The sequence below is a fragment of the Trichomycterus rosablanca genome, chromosome 14 (assembly GCF_030014385.1).
Source record: "Trichomycterus rosablanca isolate fTriRos1 chromosome 14, fTriRos1.hap1, whole genome shotgun sequence".
Taxonomy (NCBI): Eukaryota; Metazoa; Chordata; class Actinopteri; order Siluriformes; family Trichomycteridae; genus Trichomycterus; species Trichomycterus rosablanca.
The window spans coordinates 10,858,735-10,873,036 of NC_086001.1; the positions used below are offsets into that span (position 1 = coordinate 10,858,735).

Here is a 14,302-nt window from a genome sequence, read left to right on the forward strand (position 1 = left end):
AGCATAAAAAGGACTAGTAATATGATTAGTACAAGCCAATGAATGAATGAATGAATGAATGAACTATGAAAAGATTTTTAAAACACTAAACTTCACTGGCATAATTTGACGAATACCTATTTCATAACTGTTATTTTTTTACTGTTGCCACTACAGCTACCAGGACAGATTTAATGCCATTCTGGTAATTAATGCTATTGGTCATTATTTACCTCAACTTGATACCCATCAAACAACTTGGCAATCAAAGTTTGTGTTCCTGGAGGAGAAGGCTACCATTATATTAATACGTCAAAATAACTTTGTGATTTGCAGTGACCCAAAAAGCAAAATAGCCTTTTCAAAAAGCAAAGGAGGCTGCATGCTCCTGGTGTATGCCACACACATTACTCACTTAACAATATGGTTAAGGATGTTTTTATATTTTAGGTATAACATCCTTATTGTGACACATAGAAACATCCTGTTGTACACACCATGTGCATACTTAAATTACTATATTGCATTTTCACAATCAATTACAGGTTTCCATTGGCATCCTAACCCTCACTGAGGACCCAAAACTTCACATGGTTTGAGGTAAGCAAATCAGCTTATATTCTTCAGCTAATCATAATTAAATATATGACCATCTCAACCATTCATGTTAAAAGCTTCAGTGACAGGAAACTATTTCTTGGATGAGTAAACACAGGAAGATCTGATTAACTTTACTGACATTTGTCCTCTAAGGTATCATATTTAGGTCAGGCCGCAACTCTTTTTCACTGAGGTATCCCACGATCAGTATGTGTGATAAAGCTCTGGTATTTCAGTCCGTTTGAGTCCAAGGATTTTATTTAGTTAGTTGCTATGCTAACTGTAGCAATAGCTTTTTCTTCCTGTCTGTGGTGAAGTTCTGTGGTACTGTACTCTGGCTTGGAGTATTTTGGGTTTAATGATATATTGTTTATTTTTAAAATATATGACAGACTTTTTTTTGCCAATTTTACCTTATCACAAGTTGACAGTTTTGGTTTTCCTTCCGACCTTAGCAAGGAGATCAAAGTTCTGTGTAAGTCCTACAGTTTGTCACTCTGGAGAAATGCTTTATGGTTTATGGAAAAATCTGAATGCTATTTTGTGGTGCAATGTTTCTAAAACTGGTAACAAACTAAATCATCTTTAAGGTTCCCCTTCTTTTAAACTAGGAGTGCACTGGTTTTATCAGAGGCCACAATAAGATTGTAAGCATATTTACTTCAATGATCAGGTGATCACATTACTGGTCCCACCCCTGAATAAACACGGGATAGAAAAAAAAGAAAATTATTGCACTGCTTCCTGCAGATTAAAATCCATCCAGCCTAAGCCTACTGACTACTGGTACTGTAGATCAGCAGGAAGGTTTAGATATGCAATGGGGGATGTTTAGGACAGGGCAGAATGGAGAGGCTTAGGCAACCTCTAATGTGATCATCCAGAGGAAGAAGCAAATAAAGCAATAGAAGAAGATCAAAATAAAGGAGATAAAAAAGACAAAGGCTGCATCCGATATAGCATACTTAAACAGGACTGTAAATAGTGTCATCTGTTTCAGAAAAAAATAATAATAATAAACTGATACCACAAAACTAACATTTATAAGTGTAAAAGGTGTTACCTAAATCAGAAAACCAGCTAAATCTGCAGAAGTGTGTGCAGATGCTTTATTAAACATCTCTAAAGTCGATACAGAGACTTTGCTTTACTTACCAATTTAAACATTTCTGTTAATTTATGACTTAAATATGTAAGATTTTAATACTAGTTTCCTTTTAAATCTTTACACTGTTTAAATATTTGCTGAACGTACCAAACTGAGCTCAACGGCTGTCAGAAAAAGGTTCTTGTCGTGATTAACTCTGACACAGCCGGTGCTATTTTAGTGATGTGTGTTCATATTCGGCAATCAGCCTGTATAATGTGTATGACACTAAATCAGTGTAAAAAGTGGTTCCTTAAATAAAGCCCAATTTCCTTGAGGTTTAGGTAAATAATTTAAATAATTACCTAATTACCATACACTAATTGGTCAAAGTTATGTGGACATTAAAATACCAAATCCATATTAAGTAAATTGGGTTATGGTAAATCTTTACATATATACAGTGTATCACAAAAGTGAGTACACCCCTCACATTTCTGCAGATATTTAAGTATATCTTTTCATGGGACAACACTGACAAAATGACACTTTGACACAATGAAAAGTAGTCTGTGTGCAGCTTATATAACAGTGTAAATTTATTCTTCCCTCAAAATAACTCAATATACAGCCATTAATGTCTAAACCACCGGCAACAAAAGTGAGTACACCCCTTAGTGAAAGTTCCTGAAGTGTCAATATTTTGTGTGGCCACCATTATTTCCCAGAACTGCCTTAACTCTCCTGGGCATGGAGTTTACCAGAGCTTCACAGGTTGCCACTGGAATGCTTTTCCACTCCTCCATGACGACATCACGGAGCTGGTGGATATTCGAGACTTTGCGCTCCTCCACCTTCCGCTTGAGGATGCCCCAAAGATGTTCTATTGGGTTTAGGTCTGGAGACATGCTTGGCCAGTCCATCACCTTTACCCTCAGCCTCTTCAATAAAGCAGTGGTCGTCTTAGAGGTGTGTTTGGGGTCATTATCATGCTGGAACACTGCCCTGCGACCCAGTTTCCGGAGGGAGGGGATCATGCTCTGCTCAGTATTTCACAGTACATATTGGAGTTCATGTGTCCTTCAATGAAATGTAACTCCCCAACACCTGCTGCACTCATGCAGCCCCAGACCATGGCATTCCCACCACCATGCTTGACTGTAGGCATGACACACTTATCTTTGTACTCCTCACCTGATTGCCGCCACACATGCTTGAGACCATCTGAACCAAACAAATTAATCTTGGTCTCATCAGACCATAGGACATGGTTCCAGTAATCCATGTCCTTTGTTGACATGTCTTTAGCAAACTGTTTGCGGGCTTTCTTGTGTAGAGACTTCAGAAGAGGCTTCCTTCTGGGGTGACAGCCATGCAGACCAATTTAATGTAGTGTGCGGCGTATGGTCTGAGCACTGACAGGCTGACCCCCCACCTTTTCAATCTCTGCAGCAATGCTGACAGCACTCCTGCGCCTATCTTTCAAAGACAGCAGTTGGATGTGATGCTGAGCACGTGCACTCAGCTTCTTTGGACGACCAACGCGAGGTCTGTTCTGAGTGGACCCTGCTCTTTTAAAACGCTGGATGATCTTGGCCACTGTGCTGCAGCTCAGTTTCAGGGTGTTGGCAATCTTCTTGTAGCCTTGGCCATCTTCATGTAGCGCAACAATTCGTCTTTTAAGATCCTCAGAGAGTTCTTTGCCATGAGGTGCCATGTTGGAACTTTCAGTGACCAGTATGAGAGAGTGTGAGCGCTGTACTACTAAATTGAACACACCTGCTCCCTATGCACACCTGAGACCTAGTAACACTAACAAATCACATGACATTTTGGAGGGAAAATGACAAGCAGTGCTCAATTTGGACATTTAGGGGTGTAGTCTCTTAGGGGTGTACTCACTTTTGTTGCCGGTGGTTTAGACATTAATGGCTGTATATTGAGTTATTTTGAGGGAAGAATAAATGTACACTGTTATATAAGCTGCACACAGACTACTTTTCATTGTGTCAAAGAGTCATTTTGTCAGTGTTGTCCCATGAAAAGATATACTTAAATATCTGCAGAAATGTGAGGGGTGTACTCACTTTTGTGATACACTGTATATATATATATATATATATATATATATATGTATTCTTCCTTTTTCTCCCAACTTTTAGCATATCCAATAACCCAATTGCATTATGCTTCCTCTCTACTACTGCTGATTGAGGAGGGCGAGACAGACACACATCCCCTCCAACACATGTGCAGTAGCCGACTGCATCTTTTCACCTGCACGAGGCGAGTTCATATGCACATCTGTTTTGTGTACGGAGAGCCACACCCTGATTAGGCGCCATCAATCAGCCAGCAGAGGTCATAATTGCATCAGTTATGAGGTCCCTATCCAGCTCCCACACTGTATAAACAAAAGCCAATCGTTGTTCATGTAGCCGCCCAGCCCAGTCAAATGGCAGAGCCGAGTTTTGAACCGACGAGTTCGAAATGTCAGCTCTGGTGTGCTAGCGTGTTTTACCACTGCGCCACCTGAGCGCCGGCTTATGGCAAATCTTCAACCACTTGGGTTGGTTATTCATTGTACTCTAAATGTACACACTGATGAGTCAAAACATTAGGACTACCTGCCTGATATACTGTCAAACCAACTCTGACCCACCAAGAAAACAAGATTCACAGGAGTCAATTTTTTTTTCTGTTGCTCAGATGTTCAGTTCGAATGTCTGTGTTTGCATTGTAGGTGTTTTTAAGGTGGACAGGAGTTAGAATGGGCACACTGACAGGTCTGCATTTACGTAGAGTACTAAACAAAAGCGTTTGATGGACTGTCTGTTGTATTTAAATTACCAGTGTAGAAAATAATCTGCTTTTTAGGCCTCAGTAGGCCTTTTGTTGATTTCGGACCAGACACCATAGCTTTTATGTTCTCTGGCCTTAATTAGTCTTGGATGCCCAACAACCTGTCGGCTCCTCTGACCATTGTCAGTGGGTAATTACTATGGCTTGTGTGGGCACCCCTTGTTATCTGAGAGATAATTTAACCCAGTTGTCTGCCTGTAACAATTAAGTGGCCTTCTTTATGAGTTGTCAACACCTTAGGGAAGGATAATGACTCTCACTGTTGTTCGCTGAGGTCCTAGAGTCTTAGCAATTACTTTTCAACCCTTTTGAGACTGGTACATTTCGGGCGGCACAGTGGTCTATTACGTTAGCTGACCACCATTTTTAACAGTGTAGTCATAGCTAATTATAAGCCACAAGCAATGTCTTACCTAAAGGGCAGTAGCTATCCAACTGGGATGATGAAATCTAGCACTTGCTCCCTTAGAGACACGCATAGCCCTCTTTTTTAAGTGCAGGTCGTGCAACACTTGCTTGAAGAAAAGTGCTAACTGCTCGTTCTGAATACACGAGCTCAAAAGTGATCAAAAATTTACAAGTGTCACATTGACCCATAAAGGAAACAGTACTGTCAACCCTCTCAGAGAATATGAAGGCTCAGGCATCATCTTGTAATTTCCTGATAGGCCTGTATGCTGTGGTGGCTGATGATGGATGTTTTAACATCAAAACCATCTCTGAGCATTATGGCAGTAAAAATACTTTAAAATAGGCCAGGGTTTTACAAATGAGAACACTTGGGGGTCTATGGATAGGTAAGCAAAACCAGGGTTTGGCCAAAAGTGCATGCTGTTTAATAGAGGCATCTGAGAGGCATTGGTTCCCAGAAATCAGTGGGGGGCATGACAGGCATTGTCTGTTCACTAGATTATCTATTATAGTAAACATGAATCAGAGAACAAAAGAGGGGGCATGGACAGAACTTCACAGACGTAGAGCTGAATCATAATCATCTAGTTTACCACATGCTGCAAAAATGAAATGATATTGTAGAATTGGCGTAATAATGCCACGCCTACTTGAATGCTGTTGAATTTAGATAGTTAGTATGCTGGTAATGTCCACAAAGGTTCACAGGATTGACAAAGCTGTGGTACATTCCCATGAGCCCTGGGGAACAGTTCACTTTTCCAAAGACAAGTGCAGTGTCCTTCTCGCACACCTAGATTAGCATTGGAGATATATGACTTGCAGAAGTCATTAGGGCAATCAGAGGTGGAAGTACTGTCCCCCACAGCGTCCTCGCCTGATCCCACCACAGCCATGTGCTTCCTCCGTTAGCACTCTGGTGGAATCAGTGCACCAGTGCAGTTGGAGGGCATATCAATGGCAGTTTGATCTGGTTGATACAGCAGCTGGCGGAGGATCTAAAAGGACCAGCACTACAGGTCTTGGTTGATCACCTGAAGAAGCAGACCTTGAAAATCGAATAGTGTTACGGTGAGCGCAATTGGTCAGTGCACCTGATACGAGTGTGCTACTATGGAGATACAGTGGGGAAAATAAGTATTTGATCCCCTGCTGATTTTGTAAGTTTACCCCCTTACAAAGACTTGAACAGTCTATAATTTTTATGGAAGGTTTATTTTAACAGAGAGATACAGAATATCAACAAAAAATCCAGAAAAAAAACATTAAATAAAGGTTATAAATTAATTTGTATTTAATTAAGGGAAATAAATATTTGATCACCTACCAACCAGCAAGAATTCTGACCCCCACAGACCGGTTATGTGCCCATGAGGCACACAAATTAGTCCTGTCCCTGTATAAAAGACTCCTGTCACAGAATCAGTTTCTTCCATTCAAATCTCTCGACCACCATGGGCAAGACCAAAGAGCTATCAAAGGACGTCAGGGACAAGATTGTAGACCTGCACAAGGCTGGAACGGGCTACAAGACCATCAGCAAGAAGCTTGGTGAGAAAGAGACCACTGTTGGTGCTTGTCAATGATCTCAAGGGAGCTGGGAGCACAGTCACCAAGAAAACCATTAGTAACACACTTCGCCGTAATGGATTGAGATCCTACAGTGCCCGCAAAGTCCCTTTGCTCAAGAAGGCTCATGTACAGGCCCGTCTGAAGTTTGCCAATGAACACCTGAATGATTCAGAGAAAGCTTGGGAGAATGTGATATGGTCAGATGAGACCAAAATTGAGCTCTTTGGCATCAACTCCACTCGCCGTGTTTGGAGGCAGAGAAATGCTGGATATGACCCCAAGAACACCATCCCCACTGTCAAACATGGAGGTGGAAACATTCTGCTTTGGGGCTGTTTGTCTGCTAAGGGTACAGGAAGACTTCATCGCATTGAGGGGCTGATGAACGGGGCCATGTACCGTAGAATCTCAGCCAGAACACTGAAGATGGGTCGTGGATGGGTCTTCCAGCATGACAATAACCCAAAACATATGGCCAAGGCAACAAAGGACTGGCTTAAGAAGAAGCACATTAAGATCCTAGAGTGGCCTAGCCAGGCTCCAGACCTTAATCCCCTAGAAAATCTGTGGAGGGAGCTCAAACTTCGAGTTTCCAAGCGACAGCCTCGAAACCTTCAGGATTTGGAGAGATTCTGTAAAGAGTAGTGGGCCAAAATCCCCCCTGAGATGTGCACAAACCTGGTGACCAACTACAAGAAACGTCTGACCTCTGTGCTTGCCAACAAGGGTTTCTCCACCAAGTACTAAGGCACGTTTTGCTAGGGGATCAAATACTTATTTCACCTAATCAAATACAAATTAATTTATAACTTTTATTTAATGTTTATTTTCTGGATTTTTTGTTGATATTCTGTCTCTCTCTGTTAAAATAAACCTTCCATAAAAATTATAGACTGTTCAAGTCTTTGTAAGGGGGTAAACTTACAAAATCAGCGGGGGATCAAATACTTATTTTCCCCACTGTATATGACTTGCAGCAGTCATTAGGGCAACTAGAGGTGGAATTACTGTCCTCCACAGCGTCCTTGCCTAACTCCGCCAATGCCGTTAGTGCTCTGGTGGAATCAGTGCACCTGCTGCAAGTGTGCCACTATGACGGCTCTGCCAGCTAGATGGCATATCAGTTGCAGTTTGATTTGGTTGACACAGCAGCTGGCTGAAACGATCAACCAAAAACAGTGCAGCCGGTGAAGGAACTAGAAGGACCAGCTCTACAGGTCCTTGTTGATCAACTGAAGGAGCTGACCTTGAAAATCGAATAGTGTTACGGCAATTGGTCAGTGCACCTGCTGCGAATATGCCACTATGATGACTCTGCCAGCTAAATGGCATATCAGTTGCAGTTTGATTTGGTTGACACAGCAGCTGGCTGAAACTATCAACCAAAAACAGTGCAGCTGGTGGAGGAACCAGAAGGACAAGCACTACAGGCTTTTGTTGAGCACCTGATGGAGCTGACCTTGAAAATCGAATAGTGTTACGTTGTGCACACTTGGTCAGTGCACCTGCTGCGAGTATGCCACTATGACGGCACTGGCTACTAGAGGGCATATCAGTGGCGGGTTGAGTTGGTTGACAGAGCAGCCGACTGAAACGATCAACCACAAACAGTGCAGCTGGTGGAGGAACTAGAAGGACCAGCGCTACAGGTCCTCACTGAACAACTGAAGGAGCTGACCTTGAAAATCAAAGTGTTACGGTGCGCACACTTGGTCAAGCGCCTCTGCCAGCAGCTGCACAAGTGTGAACGGTGGTGTGGTGAGAAGCTGAGTCTTCTAGCCCCTAACATTGAAAGACCTGTCAGGACGTGACCAGTATGACAAGTTCCAGCTCGCCGTTTGAGAAAGCCTCACTTCTAACATTTTTCCACTAGTGGTGCATTGATCCCACCTCCAACAGTGGATGAAGTTGATGAAATGATCTCCTGCAAGTGAAACAGACTGAGACGATTTTGCAGGATCACGGCAGTTCCAAGCCATACCCTCAGGGTGGAGGTCAATAAAAGGGTGTCTAGAAGCAGCCAGGGCACCTTGTGGCGCAGAATCTGAAATCAAGGCGGAAACTGTAACAGGACAGGTGGTGCAGATCCAGATCCAGTGTAAACAGGTGCTCACATAGGAGATTGGAGGCAGAAGTGTGCACAATTAATTCTTTGTGATGGGTGTAGGTGACACAATCAATGCCACTATCCTCCCCACGGCACCAGGGCTAAAGGTGAGAGAGGTAATAGTGGCAGCATCAATTACAGGAGTGTCTCCTCAGTAAAAGTAGAAGGCTGGTGAGAAAAGCTGGTGGACTGAAGCAAGAAAGTGGGGCTGCATTTTGCCAAGACCAAGTGAAGTGACTATGGGCCAAACATTACCGGTTGAAATGACCAGGGCTGGGATGGTGGCCACCAGAACGCTTGAGTGGTAGTGACCAGAAGTGGTTTTGCAGAAAACATGGGATGAAGCATCCAGCAGCAGGTCTGGCAGGAGAAGTGCACTGGCAGAACCGCAGTAAAAGGCCGCAGGTCCCAGCTTCACTTCAGAAAGGAGGACAGGAAGGGGTCAGAAAGGAGGACAAAGATGATGTGGCAGCTGGCAGTGACAGTGTTGGCATTGGTGTGATGACACCAGGCCTATTTGAATGCTATTGGCTGTAGATAGTTGGTATGCTTATAATGTGTTTGTCTTTATCTACCGTCTGTAACTTCACCCCTTCTTATTGGCTGCCAGTATTTTCAGAAGCTGCACCTACCATGCATATGAACTTTGTGGCTATACAATTACTGACTGTATTCCAGATCTTGCCTGTACACTTGGTCACCCCATGTACAGCATTTATCAGTCAAAAATTACTCCTATAGAGCCACCACTGACAATATAGTATTCGTCTGGTGGACCATTCTCAGCTGACACTCACAAGGTAATGCCATAGTAGTTTGTGTCATTCTGCTATGAATGTTACAGGTGCAGCAGTGTTGTTGGGATACGTAAATACTGGTTAAACCAACTGGCCTCTTTATTAAAACCACACATCCAGTTAGTGATTTTCCTCCTATTTAACATTTCCAACACTGCTGCACATGCAAAACATAGCAGTGCAACTCAGGCAATCATGCCATTACAATTTTACTGTCATTGCAGCGCTGAGAATAGTCCACACATCACATCTGGTCAGTAGTGGACGTATCGGGCCCTTTTCATTCTTGGCACCGTTTCCTAGCAATCGCACTGATGTTTGTTGCTAGGAAACAACTCAAACCTTAAGAAATGTAGAAAATAGTGAAGGAATTAAAATGAGCATGAATGTTTGTGTGCTAATTCGTCATATTAGAGATGTAAAGAGTGATGTGGATTGGGACACGGCCATGGGCGCTTGTAAGCCATTGACTATGCTGTATACTGGATATAAGAACTCAAATCACAAGTTGTTAAATTGGGTCAAATATACAAAAGTTTCAGTGATGTGATTAAATGTCTCTCTGATCTCTGATCGGCTGGTGCATGATTAAATCGAGGTGCGTCACATTTTTAACAGAGGATGAAGCATTATTTTGACACTTAGACAGGTTTCGATTTATATAATCCGTTACCACAGTGTTCCAAGGATGTCTATGTAAACAAAGCCTTAGGGAAGTGTGTTAAAATAATGGTTCACTGAAAACACACAAACAAACACACACACACACACACTTACTTGAGTATTCCTTTAAGCACAAGCATGGCTTTTTTACAGTTTAGCTTTATAATTCCCCTATATTTCACTAGAGTGCCACTAGAGAACAAATTCATGCCCATTGCGTATTTTTCTTTTCTATGAATCTGATTACAATACCAAGTGCTATTCAGTATGCACAGTCGCAGCACCTACGAATCCATCATCTCTGTAGAAAGTATGTTATACCTCTCCACCTGTTCACAAATCTTCACACGCTGATCGTTAAATCACATTCATCTTACAGCCACCAAACTGTGTCTACTGTTTTGGAAATGAGGTTTCAAATAAAATTGATTTGTAATCGATCTGCATATACCCCTGCTGTCTACAATAGGAATGGAGTGGAGGGTAAAAAGCATAAAAAGGCAAAAGAAACTCAACTCTCTCATATTATGGACAGTAGGTAAAATACAAATGCATGCAGTAATCAGTCATTTCTACAATGTCCTTTTAAGGTGGTTTTAAAGTTTTCATTGGCTACATTTGTATCCAATGTGGACAGTGGTAGCCTAGCAGGTAGGACTTTGGGCTATGAACAAAAAGGTCGAGAATTCGAATCCCAGCTCTGCCATGCAGCCCTTGAGCAAGGCCCTGTCTGCTCCAGGGGCGCCGTACAATGGCTGACCCTGCGCTCTGACCCCAGCTTCCAAACAAACTGGGATATGCGGGAAAATAATTTCACTGTACTGTACATCTGTATACACTGATCAGCCATAACATTAAAACCAGCTCCTTGTTTCTACACTTACTGTCCATTTTATCAGCTTCCACCATATAGAAGCACTTTGTAGTTCTACAATTACTGACTGTAGTCCATCTGTTTCTCTACATACTTTTTAGCCTGCTTTCACCCTGTTCTTCCAATGGTCAGGACCCCCACAGGACCACTACAGAGCAGGTTTTATTTAGGTGGTGGATCATTCTCAGCACTGCAGTGACACTGACATGGTGGTGGTGTGTTAGTGTGTGTTGTGCTGGTATGAGTGGATCAGACACAGCAGCGCTGCTGGAGTTTTTAAATACTGTGTCCACTCACTGTCTACTCTATTAGACACTCCTACCTAGTTGGTCCACCTTGTATATTTAAGTCAGAGACGATCACTCATCTATTGCTGCTGTTTGAGTTGGTCATCTTTGAGATCTTCATCAGTGGTCACAACACGCTGCCCACGGGGCGCTGTTGTCTGGATATATTTTTGGTTGGCGGACTATTCTCAGTCCAGCAGTGACAGTGAGGTGTTTAAAAACTCCATCAGCGCTGCTGTGTCTTATCCACTCATACCAGCACAACACACACTAACACACCACCACCATGTCAGTGTCACTGCAGTGCTGAGAATGATCCACCACCCAAATAATACCTGCTCTGTAGTGGTCCTGTGGGGGTCCTGACCATTGAAGAACAGCATGAAATACATGCTTCTATATGGTAAAACAATCAGGTGGTCTAATGTTATGGCTGATCGGTGTATACAGTATGTACAGTATATGACAAATAAAGGCATTCATCATTCTATTCTACATTCCTAATTGAAACATTAAATAATTTGTCTTTGTGCTGTTTGTAAATTAATACAGATCACAATTATTTGCAAATTATTGCTGTTTTAATTCAGTGTACTTTTTTGGCGTAAATCACAAATGCACAACAGTATAATACCATGAGAATTATTATGCAGTTCTTACAGTCAACCAGTTTACTTCAAATGTATTTATTGGTTAAGGTTGCTCTCCACCAAACTCCTAAAGAACCTTGTTTTGATCAAGACAGTAGGATAGTCATGCTGGAGCTGAAAGGGACCAACATTGAACTAAAGCCCCAAATTTGGAAGCTTAAAATGTACCTGATTTAACTAAATGTACTGTACACGCATTAGCAATAGGTATGACTGAAAAACCTGAAGTCAAAATTCAGCCAGGATGTCTCTAATTACACAGTCAAGTCACATTATTATGACCACTTCCTACTTTCAACGGCCGTAGCACGTAGCTCATGAAGGAAGTCATGTTTCGTGAGCTGGCTTTGTGGGTATACAAGGGGTGTGATAGGTGTCTGCACACATATATCCCTTGTGCTGTCATAGGTAAAAGTACCATGGGTAAAATTGTCTTCCCTGGGGCGGATGGAATCTTCCAGCAAGACAATGCGGCACGTCACATGAAATGTCCAACATTGTCCATTGGTTGGAAGAGCATGACCAAGACTTCCAAGTGCTACCCTGGCCCCCTAATTCCCCAGACTTGAACCCAATTGAGCATCTGTGGGACCTCGATCCTCCCCCATGCACCCTCCAGCAGCTGTGGGATGCACTGCAGTCAGCATGGCTCCACATACCTGTAACAACCTACCAGGACCTTATTGAGCCACTCCCAGCCTGTCTAGCTGCTGTCTGTGCTGCACACAACAATTGCTCTGGATATTAGCTGGTGGTCATAATAATGTGACTCGACTGTGTATATTTACATAGATACACAGATTACAAGGTGTGTTAAATTTTTTAAATGTTCCAAGCTCTCAATTCAGCTTATTATAAATGTATTAAATAAAGTTGGAAGTTGGACAGTGCTTAGTATTTGTCTCGTCTCAAGATACAGTACTCAAAATACAGTTTCTAATAAGATTTTATGCATTTTTGTTTATACACATCACCTCCCACGTTAAACAAAGAACACAATTTAATTCTTAAGTACTCTGTACTGTGGTCTAAACAAAATGCACTACATGCATTATATGGGCACAGAGAAGTCACCAGTTGTAGCATGCAATGGAACAAATGTTACATAACTTTCTACAGTTCCAAATTAAAGTAGAACTTGGTGTATGTAAATTGCACACATTAATAAACAAACAGATGTAGGAGTTTTTTTAATACTGACATCATGGCAGAAGGGGAAGGTAAATAGTCTTCCTGCTAAATCACTGCATCCCAGACTGCATAATGTTTTCTAAATGTACCAGAATCCCAACAACATGCATTTAAAACTCAGCTTAAGTGTGTCTGGCATATTTCAAGTCATTCTGCCAAAATGCATGAATATAAATAGTCTACAGGTTTGGCTGGTGCAAAACAAGGTCGCACTGTGTTGATTTCTCCCAAAGCTTACATAAACTACATGTTCTCATAGCTGCTCCTTGTGCTAACTGTGATTAAGTGTGTGTGTGTGTGTGAGTTCGGACAAACCAGATCAATGTGATGCTTAATATGTAATAAATCTTTGAGATTATGATTGACAGCAGGGCCGGCGCTAGGGGGGGGCTGAGGGGGGCATTGCCCCCCCAAATTGTGTCTTTGCCCCCCCAAGCACAATGCAAGCAACGGCTATTTTTAAAATTATCTCTGAACCAATCACAAAAATGCATTTTGTTTTACAGTGTGAAGATATTTCCTTGCTTATTCCTGATTGGCTCTTTGAGTCATATACAAATCGGCAGACTGCCCCAAAAAGTTCAGTTCGGCAGTAAATGTTCTGTTAGTGTGAGCGAGAGGCAGGTATACTGATAAACACTTTTTTTTTACAGAATTAGTATTCTTTTGTTTTCTTTATATTTTAATTTCCCAATAATATAAATATTCTCACTCATTCCTATTTCCACGTTTGAATATTCTCAGTCTGTGTGTAGGTACATTTGTCAGCTTTGACTTAAATTTGTATTAAAGCCTTTCAAGAAATAGAGTTGTTCTATTAGTAATGGCAATTTAATTAAGGGGGCGTATTAAAATGAAATACAATTAGATAATCTTTTTTCTCCATTTACATAATCAACATGTATTTTTTAATCATTGGGTTTTAAGTTTAAGTTCGAAAACATGCATTTTTATTTCTTTACCTCATACATCACTTTAAGCCAGTATCAATAGCTTGGCTGTCATCATTCATGCACAAATCAAGCCTTGAATATATTTCTGGCTTCAAAAACATGACTATCAACATGCCCCCTCATTAGGTTTTACTGCCCCCCCAAGCAAAGCAGTCCAGAACCGGGGCTGATTGACAGACATCAAAATCCTGCTCATGTCTACCTGTTATAATAGGCTGGTCTAAAACACAGTAACTTGGGGCATTTCCTAGCTTCACATGGTTAAAAAT

At 41.8% G+C, this 14,302-nt stretch overlaps 1 protein-coding gene across 1 annotated transcript in view; it reads right to left on the reverse strand.

The window, feature by feature from the left end:
- ctnna2 (catenin (cadherin-associated protein), alpha 2) overlaps nucleotides 1–14,302 on the reverse strand; it is a 600,844-nt gene that overhangs the window by 44,251 nt on the left and 542,291 nt on the right. The gene's annotated exons all lie outside the window — the stretch shown is intronic.